The following is a 25,400-nucleotide window of genomic DNA, read 5'->3' as shown; positions in this document are numbered from 1 at the left end:
AATGGATGTTGCAAAGTACCAGGGAAATTTTCTGAAAGGTTTCAGGCTCCATTTTTAATTAGAAGACATACAAAAAGACCACGAGAAGGACCTATTCCAGATTTGCTTCCCTGGAGCACTGGGGGCAGAGGAGTAGCCACTGGGAGAGGATTACAAACAGGATGTGACATTTGCACCTCAAAATGGGCAAGAAGAGTGGGTCTAAATAAACTGAACTTAAGAGATTTTGAGCAGTCCAAAATGCTGCAGCTCGGGCCTGTTCCTAGTATTTCATACGGGTTTGTGTCCCCTCCCACCCTGCAGTCAGTCTGATTTATAAGCTAAGTAGAGAGATACCATGAATTTCGGAAAGAAAGAGGAGGCTAAAGGAGAAGCGTGTGCACATGCAGCCTTGTTAAGACTATTCTTATGAAATCATATGACTTTCCCATTCATTACTATCAGTACTCTCACTGGATTTGTACGATCGCCCAGCTGCTACCATTGCCAGAAATCCAAAACATCAGAGGGGTGATTCATCTCGTTCCCTGACAGCTCTGGAGCTGGGCTAAGGGGGAAAAGAAAAGAAAAACAAAACCCGTCATCAAGTCCTCTCACGCCCTGCCAAACAGCCACCCCAGCACGGGCTTTCTGCCCAGCCCAGCACCTTGGTGTCGACCAGGCTGAGCCAGCAGCAGCCACTAACATAGGAGCACACAGTCATGGGCTCCTCGTGCACTTCTTGTATTTCCAAGGGGTGAGAAGCAAACGCAGCTTTGCCCCTATATTTTTTTGTCCACACCAGAGCAGCTAGTTGCTGTAACAGAGCAATACTGCATTTCTGTACCGGCAAAGCTCTGCCACATAGACGTCGTTTAAGTCTTGTTTATATGGTGCTCACTCATCCAAAGAGTTAGCAACTCGAGAACAAGAGGGGCTTTGTACCTCCATGCTCTGCTATGTTAAAAATTGATTTAGCATAATGGTTTCAAAGAGATTAAAATCCAATTTTGTAAATCAAAGCAGGAACTGCACTGACTCACTGCTACAGAAGCAAAAAGGAACCTGCTGAATTCTAAAAACGACAGTCGCAGGCCTGAGTCTCGATTAATGCAGAGAAAGTAATTAACCAATCAAAATCATAGTTTAATAAGCTGTATTTTACTGTACGCATCTGTTCTTTATCCGCACATCAATAACAAGACTGATTTTTAATCTGAGGTGCAGAAGAGTTTGGAGGAAAAAAAAGGCAGTAGCAGGGTTAGCCACTGCTCTTCAAGCACTATGTTTCAACTGACTTTCTCCATGTGGAAGGGCTACTTACGGCCAAATCGACATGCGGTCCTATCTCCTCACAATATTTATTATCACCAAGGATTAAGCTTTGTGTTATTCCAGTTCCATAAATCGGTTCCTAGAACTAAACTTCATTAAAAAAAAAAAAAAAGACTAACAGGTAAAATAAGATAAAGATAAAATAAATGGATTCTGCAAATGTTCTAAGAAAAACTCCATCACACAAACATCTTCAAGAAAAATACATTTTCTTTAATATACTGCACATGGAGATCTGGCTGAAAAGAAAAAATCCACACATTTGGAATCATTTACAGTAAGCATCTTTGATGGTTATCGCATCTTTTGAAGAAAAATGCAGACATACTTAACAAGGCCTGATATGTACCACACAGTATGGAGATGTTATGTGATGCAGACAACCCAGGACTCATTAGATCCTTTAAACAAATTTTGCATCATTTCTTACAGAAATCATATCAGTAGTTCGCATATGAAAAAGCAATCTGAGCTTCAAAGAGCTCCTGAAGCTTTACAGAGAAATGTAAGAAACTGTGGATATTCAAGCTCATACATGTACATCAGACCGGGTGGAGGTTTTGTGGGGGGGGGGGGGGGGGTGTTCCCCCATTTTGGTTGCTTTTAGAGAGGGGGATATTGGCCTTCTTCCTGGCCTTCTTTTTAATGCAAGTTAGCATTATTTATGATACTTATTTCTCACCTAAAATCACAAAGACCTCTGCGCTACTATATGGAAATGTTTTGTGCCCACCAGCACCCTACGGTTCTGCCAAATCTATTCTACAAAGGGAAGAACTTGTCCCATGGACAAATGTACGGATGTCTGGAAGCCATGGAAATGGGAGCGGGGGAGAGAAAGTCATCATGTCACAGACATTACGTGAATGGATTTCTAGAGCTGTGAAGAGTAAGTAGTCAGAAATTTCCCACTGAGAACAGTGAGGTTAAAGATATTCATATACAGAACAACGCATTTGGGCACTGGTGGGAAGGTAAGATTCAGATCAACTCCGTGCCCCCAAGACAGTTGGCCAGCGCAAAATTTGAAAGGCCTTGGCCAAGGTCAGATCACAGAGAACTATTCCAAGATGTTGGAAACAAGGTGGGTGAGTTTCTTCACCTATCAAGATGCACATATCTATTTGGTGTGTGCTTAAAACCTCAACCAGTGTGCCACAGAAACGGGCACAGCCTGCATCTTGCTTACCCTCTTCTAACCCACCTGAAAAACCAAAAGCTCCTTTCTGCTTGGCTGGCAAAACAAGGATGTCCCACTGCCATCAATGCCTGGGTTTCTCCAGCACCTTGGGAAGTGACTTGGTCCTGTTCTGCAGCCACCTAGCAGATACAACAGAAAAATGCTGCCATCCTGTTCTTTAAGCAAGCATGCATGATCAAGAGTCTGTCCTCAGGAGGATGTGAAATGGTCCGATGTGAAGCTATGGCTCAAGTAAGGATTAAGAAGGGAGAAAAGGAGGGAAAAATGGTTCTTCTCCCACTGGGATGTGAACCAAATTCAAGTATCCCTTGGTCAGTAACAACCGCCATATGCCCTACAGCTGCAATTTTGACGGACCTTTTACTTAATTCACTAATTATTTGTACAAAAAGCAGCCACCGTGGCCAGACTTGGATGATTACTGATTAAGGTGGATTTCGGTCAATGCACAGAGCACTCATGATGTTTTTTGACCTGTCAGTCATACTGAGATGTCAGGAATCCAACCTGGCTGCCCCTGCCCGGGCAGGGGGCAGAGATGACCTGCCTTGGCTCCAGTTTGTGTACAGTCTCCAGTCCAATTCCAGAATTTTTTAACACGAAGAGAACTTGCCTTTAATCGCTGTTGCACAGTGAGCAGCAAAAGTCTCTCCCCCCTCCCTTTCCTCCATGAAGAACTGTGAGAAACACTTTAGAAATTTAGTCTCAATGTACATCAGTCTCTCACTTTCTCTTTTCTATCATCATTATCAAGCACCTTTAGCTTACAGAGGCAGCTCTGCACCTCATGAGTTTCCAGTCCTGTTGCTTATATCTCAAATGAAGTCATAAGAAAAACCACGTACTACTATTTCAAGGAGAAAATGATCTTCCATGGAGAATTCAATGGCTCTCCAAGCTTACACGCCTGCTGCAAGGATCCCTTCAGTGAGTCACCACGGCTGTTGCAGGCCACCGAGGGCACCGCTGCGATTCTCACCCAACACTACCCACAGATGAGGACCCAGGAAAAAGGTAATGTGGTGAGAAACGGTCTGAAGCAAAAACTTATGCAAATGAGAAAAATGAATATTTAAATAAAACATCTATTAAGAACAGATTAACTCTGTCAATCAACACTCACTTTTGTTTTCTTGTGTGCACGTTCGGAGGGGTTGCACAATAATCAGTTTGGTTCTTTTTCAGGGTATATTTAGTTCTGTATTTAGAAGTACAGCTTCCTCAAAGATTTTTTTTTTATATTAAATGAAGTGCATTTCCTTGTGCAAAGGAGAACAAATTGCTACTTAAACTTTCTTCTTTTGTCTATTTGCCTGTAATTTCCACCTCATTTACAGCCTTTTTGTGTCTGCCCTTTTGTTTAGTTTTACCTTTGACATTCTCTTAATTTCTCTTCAGAGATACCTGACACCTTTACATTAAACTCACAATACATGGAATACATGAGTTTTTGAGAGAATGGCTGCTAAAGAGTAATAGCTCTGCAGCAAGGTTGAGAAGGATGATGTCTGCCAGGAGGTACATTTTTGAAAATGATTTCTCACTACAGACCCAAAGTTTATAACAACAGCAAGGAGTGCTAGCAAGTGCTTCGGACTTGGATATCCTCGGAGTTTCTTTGCAACTCCGTCACTGTAAACCGAGACCCTGGGCAACATTTACCCTTCCTTTGTCCCCCTGCGCTCCCAAATAAAACAGGGATAAAATGCTTCTCTGCTTCAATAGCCAGGTTGGACGTGAGAGGGAAGATGGAGGAGTTTGTTATTTAACGCTGGCAAGCTCTTTAGCATCTATCAATGTAAGGAATCAGGCTTTAAAAGTAATTAATAATAGGATAATGAGTTCTGGGCCAAAAGAGCCATTTGAAGTGACCCATCCTTTCAGGTTAGTAGAACACGAAAGAGGAAACAGTCTGTTGCCAGATCGCACGCTTGACAACTTCATTACATATGATATCAAAATGCTGTCTCCAGCTACGGATAAAGCGAGGAACTCTCTTCCCTGCTTTAGCCCTCACTGACAACCCAGGAACACGAGCGCAGGAAGGCAGAGAGTTTTCAGAGTTTGTGGCAGAAATCTGGATGCTAAACAGTTGCATCCACATTAATTTTTAAATCTTACGCTGCGGCTGTGCGGGAGGTACGGCAGTTCCTCTGCCTCCAGCACCGTGCCAAAGGACACAATCAGCAGATTGTTCTGAATAATGGAGAGTCTGGTAACTGGAGATGTTTCCAGGCCATAGCTGATCTGAACCGCGACGGCTGGGAGGAAACAGAAAGTTGCTTTGTGAAGAACACTGTGCTACTAAACCTAGCTCTTTTGAACATCTGCCAAAGGCCAGCGTAAAATGGCTGATGTGGTTCAAACATTCATGTGTTTCTGAACTTTTGCGTTTGTTTTAGCACTAGGGAAAAAAAAAACAACAGCTTGGCCTGTTTGTTCATCCCACCTGGAAGCCCCTCCCCGCTTGCCTAGCTCAAACAACTTTTTGGCAGAAGTGGCAGCTTACAGTTCCTGCTCCCACCCTCCCGGGACACCCTGCAGCTAGACCAGGTTCCCGACACAGCCTGTCGCACAGCAGCACCCTACTCGTGCCATCACAGCGAAGAAGGATGGCCATGAACCATGACTGTTCAAGCTTCAGGGTTGTCTAAAGACATGCCCTAACCTCCTCCCACTCCTTCCTCCTGCTCCTCGCAATTGTTTCTTCAAACTGCCACAGTGCTGTGCATGCCCGGGGCAGCCGGGCGCCTGGCTCACCCGCTAGTATTTGGGGAGGAGGAGGAGCTCTAAAATCATCCAAGGGGCTCAGTCTTTCTCAAAGCTCTCACAGATCGACAGGACTGGGCCTGTCACTAATGCTGAGTGTGCTCACTTGAGAGGGGACGTAACCGTACCTCAGAATGGCTGATGGGTTCAGAAACCACAAAATCCTACCAGCGAAGACCACTGCTCTGGTCGCCGCAGCTCAGCCGAGTACCCTAACCACCAGACTACCAAAATCCCACTTCGGTGCGCAGCCACCTGGACCTCACGCCTCTTGTATTCCAGCCCCTCCATGACCGGACGGGGGCAGATCGCCCAACCCAGACCCTCCCTTTGGAGATGAGGATCTGGATTTGGTCTTCTTCAAATCCAGAGCAGTTCAAACCCTGAGCATCCTACCCCCTGAGCAAACGCCCTAGCCCTGAACTATCACGGTCCTGAAGTATGAACTCCTCCCTCAGCAGCCACATCTTTCTCACTTCTTTTAAAGAGAAACCTGTGGTTCCTCAGCAATGACTATGTGCGAGCTCCTCTTCCCCACTCAGTCTGTAGGGTTTTTTTCTCAACGGTCCCTTACCTAGTTCTCCTTAAGGTTTATGGAGGAAGCATCATACCTGCCTACAACTTTGGATCCTCCTCCTAGGATCAAGCAAGGCACTGGCACACCTAACTTACAGGAGCCAAAGCACTTTGTCAGATCTCTTCCTTTTCGCTCTTCGTTACCTTTCCAAGGGTGCTCCGGTTCCATATCTGGTGGCAACAATAGTAGGTTTCTACTGCATTGCCATTACAGAAATAACACAGACTGCAAATGCTGGAGCTACGCTTCACATGCACACCAGGAGGAGGGCACACTGTAAACGGTTATTTTGAAAAGCATTAAGCCCATCACCCCGATTCTCAGCGGATCAGGCACTCTGCTTTCGCCAAAGCTCCGTTTTATTTGCGGAATAATGAGAAGCGGGTTTTCCCCTACATGTTTGCTCGCTCTCTCCAAGCACTCGCTTTCTCCCCTCCTGATCTCAAACCACACCAGCTGTTCGGCTTTGCTCCCCAGGCAGGACAATCTGCCCATTTTCCTTTGCCTTTAATAAGAAAAAAGGAGAGGGGGGAGGGAAACGAAAAACAAAGACAGTCAGAAATTGGCATCTCCATCAAACACACCGTCAGGACAGCAACATAAAACCCAAAAGCATCAAAAAGGCTCTTGGCTGAGAAAACGTCCATTCCCTGGACTTTCCAGGGGCTCCTTTGGGCTGCAGGACTTGCCCGCTTTAAATGGAGAAGAACCGGGAGAAAACACGTGCTTCCCGGGAAGAGCCTCCTCGGTTTGCAGCACAACTCCCCCTCCAGCCAACGTGCTTCCTCCTGGAAACCAAACGGCCTGGATTACGGCGCAGAGACTCCAAAATTCTAAGAGAGCGTAGATTTGATTTTCATCTGCTTTGTTAAATTTCTGCTAATTGCTTTTAACATACTTCCTCCGCCAGAGTCTTTATAGCTTAATTCCTCATGGGCATTCTTTCTGGAGTTTTACTAAGTACAGAAGCAAAATGAAATCTAACTACATGCCAGTGAGGTAATTGCTAATGGCCTTTGTAACAAATGCTAGCAAGGTTTTTTTGGTTTTGTTTTGTTGTGTTTTTTTGCCACTGACTGCCTTAATCAAATTTTCCAAGTTGATGAAAACCAAGAAAAAGAGGCTGCAATCCTATAAATCCTAGAAAGCGATGAAGCTGACATGATGTAATTCAGTCCGGTATTTTATAATTAGCGCATTAGAAGGTACAGTGAAGAGACACTGAACTGAAACACTTGAGCTCGAGTTTTAATAAAACACATAGCTAACATCATGTTTTAAACTAGGATAGGCTGTCATCACAAACTAAGAAACTTAAGATCATTTTCAGTCTTCAATGAGCTATAGCTAATAGGACTTAATGCATTTATGCTCTTTTACTCTCAGACAACAAAGATGTAGATCTATAACTCTAAAACAATATTATGCATAGAGCATACTTTTCATCATTAGACATTAATAGATTTGGGAGTGAAAGTTGGAGGGGTGGTGTTACACGTCAAAATTAATTATAGTGCCAATAAACTGAAATTCAACAGGGAAGATCAGTTTGACTAAATTATTGTATTCGGTTATCAGCACTGAAAAAAAAAACAACTGAAAGAGTCTGTAGCCATTTGCTGCAGACCCAAAGCTGGACTGAAAAACATTAAGAATTTAAAAAATCCAGACCAATCATTGCAGAGGGGTTTCAGTGACTAAGGATGGCTCCAAGTTATTCCTAATTTATCCAGGATGTAATTTTGCATTCTAGCTGTTAAAAAATTCAACTGTATATATATATATTTTTAAATCATGTCCTTACTAAAGTTTAGGACCAGTAGTCACAAGCTACATCATTCAGGTAAAATAGATTACTTGCTTCCTTTGCAAAGCAAAGTCATAAAGGAAACTTAAACTGCATTTCTATAAGACTTTCTCAATATCTTTCAGAATCTGGCATCTCCAGGGCCAGTAATACCAATGCAATAAATTAAATAAATTCTACCTCTGCTGAAAACAGCTGGCAAATTCTAAAGAACATCACAATTAACACAACTTTCCTAAAAACAAACACAAAAACAGAAAAAAACAAAAACGCCAACCATTCACTATGCCTTCATAAGAGCTGGAGTGCTAAAAAGAATAGCGCTGTGAATAAAGATGAGAGCAAACAAACAAGGTACTACGTGGACATTTAATTCTTACAGAGTCAATTAAATGTTAACAATAAAATACAGTATGAGTTAATGCTAGGCAAAAGGATTAAGGCATGAAGGAGGTCTTATTTATAAACATACGAATGAAAACCTGGTTAAGAAGTAGTAGGGGAATTAATAAAAGACAAGATAAAAAGAATCAGTCAAATATGGCTGAGAAAGGGAATTCCTTTATTAAATTCGTCTTCAAAAGTAAATTAAGAAAAGATGCCTGAACTATCAGAGAGTGATGGTGAGTTTATAAAAATAGCTACCGCTGAAGGAGAGAAAAAGGGAGTATTTGGAAAATGCAGACATGTGCCAAATCACTCAATCTGTGCAATTAACCAAAGAAATCAAGTGTTGTTATTTGTGAAGAATTCCTTTTTAAAAGGAGAATTTAGCGAATTCTGGCAAAACATAAGTCCCAATACCTAATTCTGGAAATTACATAGATGTATGGATGCAATTAACTTCTATTCCTAGTAAAAGAATGGAAATAACATTAAGAAAAAAGTATTAGTTGCAGATAGATCAACAAGCTATAAGAGGTACAGATTTAGAGAACACCTCTTGTTACGCACATTTGGTTTGTTAGAACAAATAATTTATTTAATTAAAAGACAAAAGGAAATGCCACTTGGATTTCGGTAGTGGTTTTGACACTCAATCCTGAAATGAAAAGCAAGAATCATGCGAGAATCAGAGCAGCCCCAGTTGTCCCTCCTTTAGAAGATTCAGCAGAAGAATCGAGGCCAACTCACCGCAGTGTTTTTTCCCCAAAGGCCAGACACTCAGCTTAGAGCCACAGGACCCTGTCCGTGCCCTCTACTGGATTAAACACAAATTAGACCCAAAATGAATTCATACCTATCCAAATCTCAATGTATTTATATAACTAAAAACTGATTAAAGACCTGCAAAATAAAAGAGTTGGAAGAAACTGCCAAGGTATTGCATGTATCTGTGTTAGATTTAATCTAAATGGCTTTATTAGCAATCTGGAAGAGGAAAGAACATGGTTTATTAAATTTCACCTATTATGCACTGAAATTCATTGCGGCACTTGAGAGGAAAAAATATTCACAAAGAAAGCATTGCTTTGGTTGTTTGGGACATCTTAAGAAAGATGCCTATCTTCTTTTGGGACCACTTTATCGACATCATTCAAAGGAGAAATTTCCCTGTCCTCTTCATGAGACTCTTCCAAACCTGCCAGATTTGAAAGCAGGTTGGAAACAATCCCATGAAGATTTTTCTGTTTGGAAAAATGAAAACTAATTTTGAAGAGACTATCCCCCAGAACAGAGCCCCGCTCTGGGAAGGAGATGCTGGGAATGGAGCAGTCCAAGCAGGGGCTTGGAAAGGCCGAGGGCACAAAGCTTGAGATGAAACCACACAAAGATGTGGCAGCTAAAAGCACAGTTTAGCTTCAGAGGCAGAGTACACAGAAACGCGTATCACATAGCAGGACGTTACAGTCTCCTCTCTCTACAGATGTAATTAATCCATAAATGGAATAATGTATTCACTTCTGGACACCTCATTACCAGAAAGACATTGACAAATTGAGCAGAGTACAAAGAAAACAACAAAAATGTTTAAGGGTTTGAAGGGAAAAATTTCTAAGGAAAGATCAAAAGATTTGACTACGTCCAGCTCTAAGCCAGAGCAGAGCACTGCAGGACAAGATAGAAATCCATATGTTTTTGAAAGGTGTAAACAAGAAGAAAAAAAACAGCATGGGGGGCTATTAGTAGGAAAAAATGGAATGAAATTACTAAAAAAAAGAAAACTTAAGATGAAAATCTTCTTGCCCTATGTACAGTAAATTCTCAAGGGATGTGGTGAACATGCCAGCACTAGGAAACCAAACTAGATTGGACAAAACCTTAATGAATGTGCAACAAGGATAACTGCACGATGACCAGGACTGGGACAGATAACTCCAGAACTTCTATTTCTGGTTTTTGACATCTGCTTTTCCTCTTATTTGATACTGATAGAAAGTCCATTCATGGACTTTCACTAAGTATCTGAATGTGAAGGATCAGGACCAGCAATTAAAAAAAAAGGAAAGGTGTATACACATGGCTACCACCAAGTAAATTAAAACCAAAGGATTAAATCCTGTCCCCACTTGTTCTCCCCAAACTCCAGCTGGTCTCTAATAGCAAAGAATGCCATAAAGGAGGTCGGAGGGCAGGAGAACATGTAAGATCATGTGTATGAGGAGGTAAAGAAAGTTGGTACATCTTAGCCATTTATCACAGCATCTAAATACTGCTGCTTTAACCAACCTAAGCCCCACTGGCACCTCCCAGTGAGCGCCAAAACCTTTATCAAGAAAACAGTCTTCTCGTCAATGAGAAGCTTGGCCCAAGGAGACCCTGCCGGGTCAGATTCAGCCTTTACCTCAGGAAACACTCAACACCGACACATTGCTACCCTTCTACTTACTACACAGCAAACCTACTAACTTAAGTCAACGTTATATTAAAAGGAGATGATTACAAATTTAAATGACGTCAGACCCAAGCCTACCCCATCTTTTAATGGCTGCTGCCACTAAAGTCAGACCTACGCTTGGAAGCTGCATCATCCTGTAGGTTGTTATCTGAAGGACTGAAACATGGATTTTCTTCTTTAAAGAAGAGTCCTCCAGAGTGGCAAGCAGGGGAAAATCAACTTGCTAGGAAGACCCATACCAAAAAAAAACAGCTGTAATCCTCCCTGCTATGCTGCAGAAGCAATTGCCATTTAGGCAATACCTTTGCATCAGCAAACTCACTGCCAAGCTGTCCTTGGTGTGCGTTTCTGCAGTCAAGAGCAGTGATAACATGAGATATATTTGTCCCTCTTAAAAGAACGGCCTTTTGTTTGGAAGCAATGTCAAGGCAGAAACAGACCCAACTTAGCTACCCAAATTGCAAACCTGAGAATCAGGATTCCCGGATTCACGTCCTGAGCCACACACAGGAACAAACCCACCTTCCCCGACTCCCAGTCCTCCGCTATAAAACCACCCCCCTATTTCCCTATAAGTTATGTACCCTTTTTATATTCCTAGGAACTTCAATAAAAGATTAAACTGCAAAAAAAGAAAAAAAAATCTGCAAGAGGGGTCATCTAATACAAAAAGCAGCACGCTCTCGGCTATCTGTACAAAGCAGTGTTTATAGCTTATTGATGTGCTTCAGACTGGGTCAACCGTACATGCGGCGGCCTTTCTCTCTCCCTTTCTCCAAACAGGCTGAATCAGAGCAGGAGAAAAACACTGCAGTAGCTGGCAGTTTGTGCGCTGCCCAGGCAAGGCCTCATTATCATGACAAAGGGAGGTTTGAACATCCTTCAGCAAACACCATGGCTCCCTTCTAGCATCCGACTGAAAATCTGGCAATAAGTCTCTCAAGCTCCCGATATCCTATTTACTCAGTCAGAGGAATATGATGAAAAACGTTTGAGGTTCTTATGCAGTTTTCCATGGAATTTCCTTTTTTTAATCCATATGATTCCTCCCAGCCTCACACCACTGCAGAAGTAGTGTCCATCCTCGGTAGCTTGGTCGTAGCAGTCCCTTGGTAGATCACAATAAAGACGTGAACTTTTTAAGCAATTCCCCTCCCAAAAATGCTACGAGGAGGGATGGAAAACTTTTACAGTGTGAAAATGTCACTGTTTGTTGCTTGCCGAGGCCAGATTTACAGCGAGCGTGAGCCAAGCAGCTTGTTTCACACCTTCAAATTTAAGGGGGAACAGTGTTTTCCTCTGGAAAACATGGCCCACAAGTTGCAATAAAGCAGACACAGATATGTCAATCACTGCTGATGCAAAGCTGTGAAAGCTTCCCAGAGAAAGTATTTAGTACCCTATATAGAACGGTCAACTGAAAAATCCCACTTCGCTTCTCTCTGCAGCATGCCACTTTCTGGAGGACTGGCCCATATTCTTCAGTCTGTGAAGAATACGGCTGGAAACTCAATATACACGTGTGAGAAAACGAGATAACAAATAAGCAAGGCCTTATGAAAAAGAATCGGATTTAGCAGTTATATTCACACACGATGTTCTCATTTGCAGCTCAAAAAACACTGAAACTCTATGAAATTGTCACCCAATACAAAGACACAGCTAGCAAGAAGCAAGCGCTGGTGTCAAGAGGAAAACCCAGGGAACCTTAGGAGGGTGTGTTCCTTCACTAATCCTTCCGCTAATGTTAACTTGAGCTAGAGGGGAGAATAGATCTTCCCTTTGATGGGCAGGTGACACTACATGAGATGATCACACTTGGAAGGCTGCTGTCCTGAGCATTAGGCATTTCTCAGGTTAGCCTAGCCTGCTTCAACATCAACCTCCGCAGCCCCCACTACCTAGCTAAGCGATGCAAATAGCATTACAGCTCCCCGACTTGAACCGGAGCCCCAAATCCAGGTAGCCACTTACCGTGGGGTCAATTTGGAGCAGCCTTCAGTGCAGCGCCAGTGAAGCGCAAACTCTAGGTTCGTAATGAGACACCTTCACCATGTGGGGTTTCGGCAAACACCATGAGAGCAGCCAGACAAAGCGTCTTGCTCTCTCTCTTTCTACAAAGCGTTCTGCCCCACTGTGCTTTCTGCTACAGGTTGTGTGTCAAGTTGGCCTCTTTATAAAGGCCCTAATTTCCTCACACGTCGCACTGAGAATTAAGCTCAAGGGCTAAGCCAAGGCCAATGTATTCCTCTGTTTGCCCATGCAGATACAAGGTACAGCTCATAAACTGAACCCCCAGCGTGCGCTGGGGCTATGCCTGCTGTTGACACTACAGTAGAGTTTTTCCTCTGATATGGAAGTGCAATCTCCTTAATCCAAGAGCAACTTCCATGGCTTTCTTGGTCAGTCTCCCTGCCACGATTCATCACCTCAATAAAACAATAGACAATGGTTATAACTGAGATGCTGCTGAGCTAAAAATGGCATTTCACCATTATAGGGTCACCAATTAAGTCCAATGATGCTCCTTTCCAGCATTATATCAAGATACTACAATAACTTCTACCTTTGTGAGGGAGGATTTTGCTTCTGCCTTTTACAGTGGCTTTCTGCGACCAGCCCGCTGGCCTGGGATCCTACCTGCTCCTGAAGGCAGGTACCCGAAAGGCAGACAGAAACCTCTTGATGAGCTGAGTGCTCTTGCCCGCTAATTCCCGCAAGCTGACCTTAGCTGTGGGACAGCACTGATCTTTTCTGGTCAGACTAAGGAGCACGCCGAGTACACCACTGGCCATCCCATGTCTCAGGGTGGCTTTTCATCCGCCCAAATAGATGTGTGCTTCCATACTAACATGGCCCACGTCCTGGCAAGTCTATCTTATCCACTAACAGGCCTCCGATTTTCCTTCTTTTTTTAAATATTCTGTGCTGCACAAACAGGTTTCTTAGTACAAAGCATGGGTTCCAGAAAACAAGATGTTGAAATGACTTGGCTTACACTGAAAGAACATCTTCCTGTGTCCTTAGGGAAAGGGAAGAGGGGAGGAAACAAAGGGATGCGATGGGCTGGCTCCTCTGAAAATCTGTCACACGGTGCACAAAAATTGTTTTTAACTTTGTGCAATACAGTGGGAGGGAGGTAACTCCACAGAACGGCTCCACTCTCCTACTCGAGAAGATTGCCAGCGAAGCTACAAAAGAGAAACTGAGCGCCAAGACGAATAAAAGCTTTGTAAAGATGCTCTCAAGACGGAGCGGTCTGGTGCGTGGCGGGAGCGGGAAGCTTGAGGCTGTGGCTACACGACCACTTTAGCCCAACATAAATGCCAGCTGACATGGAAAGAGGCAATTTTCCCTCCCCGCTTCTCTCTCCTCCCCTCCAAATCCTCCACCCAGCCCTGCTTTCCTTGCCAGGCTGGTTTTTACCCGGATCGGTTCCCCAATGCGGTTCGCGGCACCGTCGCACAGCTGTACTGCCAGCACGAGGGATGCAGCGGGAACGTACAGCCGGCGCGAGCAACAGCGGCAAACCAGCCCTTTCCGCAGCAGCCTGCCTTTCTGCTGGCTTCAGGCAATCACAGAACTGCACCCTTAGACGCTCCTGGAGGCCTCGCAAATAAAGCCAGTATTTCCTGCACACCTAAAAATTCAGGCAAAACTAAAATTGGCTAATTTTTCATCATTTCCCGCTAAATGGAAAAAGAAAACTTAAAATGGTGTAATATCAAGGAGGGAGGATCACGCTAAGACAAAGTGGAAAAGGGACAAAAACAAGGAAAAAAAACCCAAAAAGGAACGGGAGTTTCTGTTTGATCAAGAAAAATTTCAAATTATCTGAACATTTTCTTTTGGAGTTCTTAATTTTTTCCTAAATTTCTCATGGAGCTTCATCAGCTCTGCTTACAACAGCTCTTGTCACCCCATAGGGAAAAGACAGCAGGCATGGATTAATTTTTGAGGAAAGCTGCTTTCATGCCAATGCACTTGGCAATAGAGAATACAAGAAGAGCTATCCCAAAAATGCAGTATTTATGAGAGGAGTGGTTTCTAAAATTGTTTGCACTATGGATACTGAGAAGCGCCACCCGATTCCTGACTACTCTCCCGTGCACATGTTCTCAGACAATTATTTTTAAAGGTGACTGGAGCATCTATTTCACAGAGCTCTTATCTCAAAGCAAAGAGCTTCCAGCTGGACATTCGGCATAACCTGCTTTCCAAAAGTCACCGTAGATAGTTTGCAAATCAAAAATGCACTTTTATACCTACAGAAAAACGAAGCGATGCCTGCAGAAACAGCAAGGTTCTCTCGGTGTGATTGTGATCCTAAGATTTAATTATCTCCGCACAGAACCGCAGGTATCAAAGCTTCAGAGATAAAGAACAAACAAGGCAATTATTCCCAGAAGTCCTCCTTTTTCCCTCTAATAATCACAAGGGTTACAAACATGCCAAGGTCAAAGAATCTGTAATAAAGAAATTTATTTCCAATTGGAATGCACAGAAACCTTGCACCATAATGGTGGGAGAGCAGTGGTGTGAAACTCAGCAGAGCCAAGATTAATGCATGGCTAAAGATCATAAAGACTAGCACAGAACCGTGTCTGAACCGACAAGGAAGAAAATTAACAAGCATCTTTCCAGGCAACTCCAACTCTTTCCCCCTACAATTTCCCGCTGAGCGGCATCACACGCACCCAGCCCAGAGATTTTCCATCTATTAGGTGCATACGGTCTGTATTAGAGCTGGCTCCAAGCTGTAAAGCGTAGCTCCGCACTTGAGCTTCTCCGGGGTTTGCCCTCTCTAATATGAATGGATTGCATTAGATGGCAGAGAAGAAAAGCCCTGTGCGATTGCAGCCTTAGAAGCTCCTGAAAGCCGCACGGAAGCGTTTAAACATACTGTTAAATTCCCTAGATTTTTTCCTCAATTTTTGGTAAGGCCCTAAGACAACACCTCTAACATCTGTGGGGTGCAAGCCCAAACAGCGCTACGCTGGAAACATGCACAGCGCGAACAGAGCGGAAGCGGCAGGCACCAGTTAAAGCCTAACTACACATTTGCATGGACAACACAGGCATGGTACTGTCAGGAGGACGATGACGGAGTCGTCTGTTCCTTTAAAGGTATACTTTTCCATTTAAAATTTTCTTAAAGGAAAAAAAAAAACAAAAACCAACTATGCTGTGTTGCAGCTTCCAGGGACTAAAAATACTCACGCCCTACCTCCAGTAGAGGAGGTTTACGTCATTTCATTTTTCTGCAAAACCAGAACTTAAAATGATCCTAAGATAAAGGCAGCAAAAGTGTAATTCTGTCCCAAAAAAGGAGAATTAACCTATGCAACCCAATAGCCCCAAACCTAGTATCACATCACTGTATGTGCTACAGCAAATTGTTAATTGTTTGCAGGACGGGTTTTCACCGAGAACTCATTTCAGCAGCAAAACACCACGGAAACTGAAACGTACTCTCCAGTGAAGATAACGATGTGAACAGTTGCAAGTTTTATATTTCAGACTTTTCAAGAACCCTGCAAAAATGTTATAATTTTTCTTTTAAACAGAAAAACATGTTTTCCTACTATTCAAATTATAATGACAATATTTTACTCAAACCTCTCAGCTAGGACCCAACAAAGAATGCTTGCGGCATCAAAGTAAATTATTTGAGAAGTTTATGAATATAACGACATACATAATAAAACTGCAGCACTTGACTTTCTACATTAAGTGCAATTTTACGGGATGCATGCATATTCACCACAATGGACATGCATCTGCTACATACCAAACGCCACGTTCTTAGAGATTTTGAAGGTGAGGATCTCCGAATACACTATAAACATGACTTTAAACCTTCAGCCCCCAAATCAGATGAGTATTCTTCTCTCCATTTTGCAGATGGAAATTAAGCGATTTACCAAAGACAGCAGACCAGCTGAGCAAGGAGTTGCAAGGCAGATGTCCAAGCTCCCAGCAGCTAGATCCATGCCCTGCAATGCTGGTAAACAGGCACCATCTTACACACGCTTTCCCTACGCACTTCCATTAGCCATTGCTAGAGACAGGCTGCCGGGCTCAATCCATACGGCTCTTTTTATGTGACTGATAGGAAAAGGTGAAGGCAGGGCCATTCCCATTTGGCTGTGTGCATTACAACTTACCCACCAACACACGTATGCACACACACCCGTACACAACACGTTTTAACGCCATGTTCCCAACTTCTTTTTTTACAATTGAAAAGTCTGAATTTTTTGGGGAAAAAAAAATCCATCTATTGACTACACCACGTTGGGCAGCGGAGGCAAAAGGAACGAATAGGGGATGCAGCATCTAGGTAGGGGAAAAAAAGAAAAACATATATATATACACTATCTTTGTTCCAAATAATAATTTTAGCTATAATACTGCAAATTAAAAATATCAATAATTAAAAAATAGTAACAACCGTTTGACCTTTGCCAGCCTTTGACAACAGTTTGAAGGTAGCTCCTAGCCCTGGCTGCCAGCAGGCCGGCAGAGCACCGCGAGGCCAGCAATCATTTCACCAGCTACCCTCCAAGGCTTCCAGGACGCCTCCGCTGCCTGCAGCTCACGGGTCGAGTAACGCGCCACTAATGAACTCCTCCCAAGGAGTTCTCAGCATGCGACGCAGAAATTTGAGCAAAGAAATGCAAGTTTAGAGCAACGAGGCAGGGAGGGAAGACTGGGCTCAAGCTCTGCCCCATACACACAGGCAGAAGCCCGACAGCAGGGAGCAGGAGACGTCCAACGCTCAGCCAAGGCGCCGTGGGTCTCTCTCCTTCCCGCCTGGCTATTTTTTTGTGCATGCTGCAATTCTACAACATGCACAAGCAAACTAGCAGTGGACAGCAAACCTTAACTAGAGCACCAGACGCCCTTTTTCCACTTTAAATCAACCAGGGCCGGCAGCAGAAACTGAGTTATCACCTCATTCGGGCACAGTGGCACGCGAGCAGAGACGCCAGCCGCAGAGAGAACCTTGCTCGGATCACACCGCTCCGCGGTGCTGCCAGTGCCACAGGGAGTGCACCTGAACGCACAGCTCAGCTTCACGATTTCGAAAGCTCATGGCCTGGCTTTCGGCCTCCAGCCTCATGGGAAATGGAGCTGTTTCACGTGGGCTACCACAGCTTGTATTGCCAGCAGGGCAGCGGTACAACCGTCTGACACGGTGTTCTGGGCCGAGGACTCAATCCTCTGCGTTGCTCAAGCCGACAACTCCGAGCAAAGTCAAGAAGAGCTGTGCGTAGAGAGCTCCAGGATGGGGCCCTTCAGTGTGTACTTTCAACATGTCACATAATCATGATATTCCACCTCCATAACGCACGTGTATGGGGATTTTTGTTATCTTTCTAAGAAGATGGAGAGTGAACCAACAAAGTAGGGGATCTGCCACCTTAGGTATATTACAAGGTGTCCACAACCAGGTTCACATCTGATGCGGTGCGAGGCCATGGTTGCCCCAGCAGTCGCACTGCACAGAGGACCAAACACAACGGAGGAGAGGAGAGGCGAAAGGAGGAAGAGAAAAGGGACTGAAAAGGATGAGGAAAGGTGAGAAAAAGACATCAGGCCAGGATGCACTCTACCAAGCCAGCGACCGCTCGGGCCACAAATCAACCTGCTCACCCTGCACAGCAAGGTCACGAAACACTGGTGTAAATCACAGCGGCACAATTTCAGAGTGACTCACTGACATATGAGCGTTGCCACTGCTGCAGACCTTAAGGCAGGAGGCTCTGACTCAGTTATCTTCTTTACATCAGCATATTCTGTCAGTAAGTGCAACCCTCGAGATGCCATCACCGTTACCGGCAAACTGAGAAGGTAACGACGCAGGCTGCACCAAAGCTTGGTTGGAGAGTTGAGAGAGACGAACAGTACTTCTTTATATTGCTACCTTACCTCTGCTTCATCGTTTCCCAGGGAGAGATACTTACTCCTAACTGAGTCTCTCTTATTACGACGACAATTCTGCAGTTCTCCCCAGGGACCAAGTGCACAGAGCGAGCTTTCTCTGTTGTTGTTGTTGCAGCTGCTGTTAAACTGTGCTCGCTTATCGATCCATGTCTGAAAAAACTTCAGAAAGCAGGCACTCCTGGCCAAACCCTTTCAGGAGGGAGAATCTTCCACATCCTGCCAAAGAAAAGCTCTTTTGATACTCTCTTTATACACGAAGGAATTAGTTCATGCAACCTGTGGGCCAGGGAAAAACGGAGGGAAAAGAAAAAGAGCAAAAAACCAAGTTCTCCCACTTTTCTAACTATAGTGCTCTTTGTGCAAAGCCGATTCCGGGTATGAAGCACAGGACATGCAAGACCCTGCTATTCACTCTTAAGAACCAAGAATCTGTATAAATTTTCTGCTTACTTTTGTCCTTACGAACAGAAGAATATAGGAGATCAACATTTAGGCCACTTATTTTCAGATGTGAACTTGCTAAGAACATTTTAAGCAGGGCAGTCATCCAAATTAATTGTTTCATATGTCGCCATTCCCATCCTCAACATGCTTTGCAAACTTTGTCAATAGGAGAATAGGCAGAAGAACCTCAGCGCTTACTCTGCCTAGCAGGAACCAGAACCACCCCGGCTCTTCGCAGACCACAGTGCTGCCTGGGCCACCAGTCCACCCTGTCCCTTAAGCATTCATGAAGGGCTTATCCTTGTATAAAGGAAAAAGTAGGCACCATGGAGGTGAGCACTCAGACTTCTCTGCTTAACTGCAAGAGGAAAAAAATGGCAAAATCACTGCCTTGATTAAGAGGAAGACGAATTACATAGAGTGTCTAGAATAGCGGAAATCACAGTACATTTTTAGAGCTACGCTTAAGTTTGTCTAAAAGACACGTGCCCAATATAATGCAGAAAAACAGATGTATTTGGACTAGGAGGGAAAAAAGAGGCCTAAATCCAGGTCTTGAAAAGCCACAACTCCCACATTTACAGAGCAACCTTGCTCGCTAAGCCCATTTGCCCCTGAGACTGGTGCGAATGTCGATCTCCGTTCCGCGGATGCTCCCACCCACGGCTGCAGCGTCTGGGACGTGCCCACGCTTCAGCCGAAGGACCACAGCACCCTTTGGCCAGCGTAAACGCAGGCTGCGGCGCAAACGGGTGGGCGACGGCGCGTCTCCTCGCTTCGCCCCAAGCGGAGCAGCCCGGCCACCTTCCCTGCCCCTTCCGCAGTTACAAGGAGTCATGTGTGTACACCCAAATTCAAAGTGCATCAAGGGGGCACCAACACAACCACCTTCCCCGCAGCTGCCTTTGCGGTGTGAACTGCAGCCGCGGGGCTGGAGGCGGCGAGCGGGCAGAGGCAGCTCACGGACGCCCACGACGTGCCACGTAATAACAGGGAAATATCAACCAAGCACACGGCGGCGGAGCAAGTTCTGCCTTGCCTCACGACAGTTTCCTCAGGGGGAAAAAAAGGGCAAAAAAATGTATAAAGAAAGAAATTAACTGTACTGGTGACCAACTCAAAGTAATTCCAGCCTCAGACAAAATTTCATTTTGACTTAAAGACTGCTCCAAATTTACTAAAAATAGGCAGACTTTTAATGTATTAACGTCGAAAGACAGACGCTGATATAATAAACAACACAGTTCCTGGCACTTTCAAAAGGGACCTTTGCAACCGTAATTCCGCAAGTGCAATGGTTTCTCCAGCTGCTGCACAAAACGGGAGCATTTCCCCTGGTTTATGTAGCCTTTAAAGCAGACGGGTGCAAATTCCTGGCGGAAGCCTCCCCTCTTCGACAAAATCCCACCAGCTACGGAGCCGACCCGATGTTTCCAGGAGTGACTGGACGTACGTGTTTATTTGTTCCGAGGAGGACCGTGAGATCACGTGCCCGAAACCCCCCAGAACCACACAAAGGAGGGAGGAGGAACAAGGAGGCTTCTCCAAAGAGAGCAGCGAGTCACTGAGCTCTCAAATAGCGTTGCTCAAAGGTCACGCAATTACCGCAGCGCCTGGTGACCAGCAAAGAACAGCGACGGGTTAAAAATTTTGGAAAATAAATGCATTTACTAATTCATTTTTATTCTGTATGAAAATGTAAATTGGGTGCAAAAATAAAACAAACAGAAGAGGCCTAATTATTTATACAGGCATTTTAATCAAACAATGAATAGCACACAGCAACCTTCTACATCAATTAATAAAGCTGGCTTCTGCAAAACAAAAGAGTTACAGCATGTGCCCTAATTATAAAATCCAGCCTGGAGATGCCTTTTTTTTTTCTCCCTTCCCCATACACCTGGCTTAATATATACCCACCGCATTCCTGAGCTGAGGCCACTCGTTAGCCCCACTCCCTATTTACAAATTCATTACTGTGCTGCATATTTACTAATGTCTCTGACAGTAGGAGTGGTCACACTGCAGCACTCGGAGGCAAAACAGCAGCTAATTGAATGCAGGCTTTGGGGAGGGTAAGGGGGGGCGTCTGTCTCTCTTTCTCTGTGCAGGAGGCAGCTGCTTCCACTTAAGCTCAGCACATTTCGCGAGATGAAGATAAAATCGGAGCTATTAGATGTTTGCATTAGATTCCAGGGAGCCACCTCTATGCTCAGCATTAACAAAGCATGCTGTACAACCGATTGCTTCATGTCTTACCTTGGGCTTGACTTGATCAAACATCCTTCACCACCATAACATATGTGACCAAACTGGCTAATGATGAGCTGTCACCTTTCTGACGAATCAGTGCATATGCCTTCTGAAAGCGGATATGTCAGAAGAAGCCCCAAAGCCTTGCAGCTCCGCACGCGTCCGCGCGCGCAGCGCAGGGGGTTTGGAGCTGCCTCGCAAGCGCTGCTGCGGAGCAGAGGATTCGACAGGTTCTGCACGCAAGCAGACCAGGCTGAAGAGCCCAAGCGCTGAACGCCGCCTCCCCTAATTTGGTAGAGTTTGGGGTGCGGCGGGCATTGCTCCTTTCTTTTTAAGGCAGCAATGGCAAGGCAACGCATAAATTGCCGGCACCCTCGGAGGCACCGGCTGCAGCTCCTCTGCAGGAAGCGCACGTTATGAACCCCCGGTCTGCCAGCGCCCGCGCCCCCGGACCGCTCCGCGGCTTCCTCGGCAGCCCGCGTCTGCCGCGAGGGCTCTCGGCCTGCCGCTGTCCCCGGCAAGAAGCAACGGCCCAGCACACGCCGACAACCGCGGCGTCACCCTGCGGGGACCCGGTACCGCTCCCGGCTGCTTTCCTAGCGCTCAGGGCTCCTCTCCGAACCCGCTAAAGGTGGCGGCACATCCAGCACCCGGCACCTTCTGCTTACCTGGGGCAGGTTAAACATCTTTGGGTGCATCCATTAGCTCATCTGTACTAACGGGTTAAAAAAAAAAAAAAAGCCCCAAGTATAGGATGCTTTGAGGTCTATAGATTAAAAAAGACAAACTACTTAATAAGACTGTACAGAAAGGCTAAAAATGGTGATGATGCAAGATGACCATTTAGTTAAACAAATGGAAAAACTTTTCTCCAAAATAAGACGAAATACTAGAGAGATTTCCCTTAGAAATGCTCTTGCCTCTACCTTTTTGCTGCAGTAGGCAAAAGATTGATAAGTTAATTTTTTTAAAGCCCGTGCTGCAAAAGTCATACACATTTAATAAATTTGGTCTAAATATTAACCTAGAGAAAATTTTACACTCTTCAGTAGTTTGGGGAAGATTATAACCTGGAGCATATGTTTACAGATTATAGACCGTTTCTCAACAGGTGGAATAGGCTAGTAAGTGGCGACAAGAATTATTAATATACTTCACTGCTGATTTACAAAAATCATCCATATTTATTTTGCATATTTAGAATTGTTTCATCCACAAGTCAAACACCGCGGTTCCAAAAAAGTATGTGGCACTTTGCACAAGACACAAAAATACAGATATATAAATGCAATTGCAATTTAAGTCTGCAAGAAAATTTGATTTTTGAAACTTAAACAAAATGTAATCAGATACTACTGAAGGTCAATTATTCTTTATTATGTTTAAAAAATTTTGTTAATACGTAATTGATTTCCCTAAAAAAATATCATTCAATTATAAAGTTCTCCAAATTTCAGAACTGATGCTTATGTGTAGTCAGAGTAAATGTTCAAAAATATACTTGTCAGCTTATGTTGCATAATAGACTGTGCTTCAAAGGAAAGTACGTTGCACACTCAGTGCCTGTAATTAGAAATTACCAATATGAGTCATGTTTGGGGTTTGATTATATGTAGGTGCTTTATGCCCTAACTCTGAGTTGCCAGAGTTTAAACAATAGAGTTTTCGTCAGCACTTACAATTACAACAACAGCCAAGCACCAACAGAATATTTGATAAAGGCTATGAAACAGAAAACATCCGCTTCTCCCTATTATCTTGACATTGCAATTCCAAGAAATAATGGAAAAACAACACGAGCTTATGAGTTACTTGCTTCCAACTCCAGAACAGGGTGTGCGGTGCAGATCGGTGCAAACGCCGCCAGCTCGCTCCCCACGCTGGGTCCGCTTGACGCTAACCTTCCAAACAGGCCCTTGGGCGCCACCGCGTAAAAATGAGATATATTAAAAAAGACGATGAGTAACAATGAGTATCAAGTCTATTCTACCACTAAAGGAGTTCAGTGATTTCCAATCATGAACGTATGAATTTCATTATCAACGGCAAGAATAACCCTTTCTTCTCCCTCCCCATCCCCTCGTCTTCCTTAGAAGTTCAGGGCACTGCCACTGACTAACCTCTGCGAGCCACAGAAATATTAATAGGTAAACACGGCTAGATCGTACAGTCCAAACCGTCTGACTTCAATTTCCTCTCTTCCTATAGATCCTGTAAATATTTTTATTAGTAATATTTATTAGAGTCTTTTAACAACTCCAGTAACGATTCTCTTAAAGGGGGGGGAAAAAAATCACATTTACTGTAGCTCCCTGCCTCTTTAGGAAGCTACAGCATATTTACAAATAAAATCTACCTATTGAACAACAGACCTTACAAGCGACACTGTGAGCAGGGAAATAACACTTAGAAAATAGATGTATTCCAGAACCAAATATCCCCGGGGATCTCAGACGTTAAAAGCAACAGCACTTGCAATTTTGGATACACACTCTGAAACGTCCTTCCAGGCTCCACCACAGATCTCGCAGGTAAGAATCACTGAGTGCTAACCAGGAACGGGATTCGGAGAGGAGAGATGCTACAGACGGGGCTGCTTTCTCAGCTGCCAGCAGGACTTCTCCTCCTCGTGATTTACGGATACTTAAAAACAAGTAGGTTAATGAAGCAACGATACGCTGACTGCGGAGCGCTGATTAATACAAACCTCAGAGCGTCATGATCCCTAAGCCAGCGCAGTGCTAATGCAGTGTCCAAAGGGTTTGGCTGGATCCACTATAAAAGAGGCCTTGAAAAAGCAACAGTGGTGTCTGTTCAACAGCGTTACCCAAAGACCACTGGTCCTGAGCAATAATTTCCAGCATCTCCACTGCTGACTGAAAAACATACGGATAATTTACAGCATTCGACTTTTCGCTCCTTTTCGGCAAACTGCGTTTTGGTCTTGGCTTGCTGCAGTACTTTTACTGTTACCTCCAAAAGGCTCGTTTAGCGGTGAATTTAGCAGAAGCTCGGTCTGCTGACCCAAGGCCACGACCGACCACCAAGCCTCCGACTCCCCACCTCCGCCTCGGTTTCCTTGCCCGTATGGGTGAGCCCCTCCGAGGCTAAGCATTGCCCCCAGCAACGCTCGCGAAGCCTCTGCACCGTGGATGTCCCGGGAGCCCGACCTGCCGGTGCGACTGCGTTGTCCGTCGGGCAGCACAGCGGGGATCTGGTCAGCGGGCTCCGAGATCATCTCACTCTACTGGCTTGCACGAATTCCAAGGCGCGCTCAACCCAAGCCCGAGCCCAGGCGCGCGCAGTCCGGACGTTCTCCCCCGCAGCCCTGTCTGAACCCCGACGCTGCGCCGTCTTGCACAAAACGCGCTGCCTACAGGGTGAACAGGGCAACCCCTGCTCTCCCTTGCACTGCAAACTTCCTGAGGTTGGGTGCATCCGAGTGTTTTGGACCTTCTCGCTTACCACAAGATATTGCGGTAATGTTTGGGTTTCTCCCCCCCCCCCAACAAAATCAACTATTGTACAATTTTGTACCAGTACAAAAATACAAAACGTACATATCCCTACCTGTCAGCCAAGATGAAGATTTCCTTAATCACACCAAAACAAAGGAGGCAGAATTGGAAAGGTGGGGCCTTGAGAGGGGTTAGTAAGAAGAGATAAGCTGCTTGTTTGAAACCCGGCTTTCTTTCTTTGCCTATGACACAGTCAAGTTTAGAAGTGATTTGAATTGCATGATGGCTGTTTGGCAGTCAATGATATGCTATTAGAGGTCTCAATCCAGTTCTTAGTGAACAAATGATTATATAAAAATAGCCGTTACCTAAGACGACCATTTTCATTCCAGGACAAAAGAACATCAGCCTGGAAATTGCAGAATTACTCCCCTGAGATTGCAACACCCCCCCAATGTCTTATGTTTAGTTTGCAGGGCAAAAACCACGTGGTGACGACCAAGAACAAAGTACACATAATAAGAATTAACTTCCATATAACTACCACCAAAACCCAGGCCACGCTGCACCCTCTACCGCAACACAGGCCAAGGGATATCAGGCGCCAGCTGAAACAGAGATGCTCACTTTTCTGTCGCCCAAGTTGGTATAAGGCGGCTTCTCTGCTGCCAGACTCGGCCCAGGACTGAAGCCGAGGGGATGCAGACCAGCCACCACGGAGGGAGATGTCAGGCTGCAACGGGGGAAAACAGTCTCTGCTCTGGCCTGGTTTTACCCTCTTTACAAAT

This window comes from Apteryx mantelli, chromosome 13 (genome assembly GCF_036417845.1).
Source record: "Apteryx mantelli isolate bAptMan1 chromosome 13, bAptMan1.hap1, whole genome shotgun sequence".
NCBI lineage: Eukaryota > Metazoa > Chordata > Aves > Apterygiformes > Apterygidae > Apteryx > Apteryx mantelli.
This window is presented reverse-complemented; position numbering follows the sequence as displayed.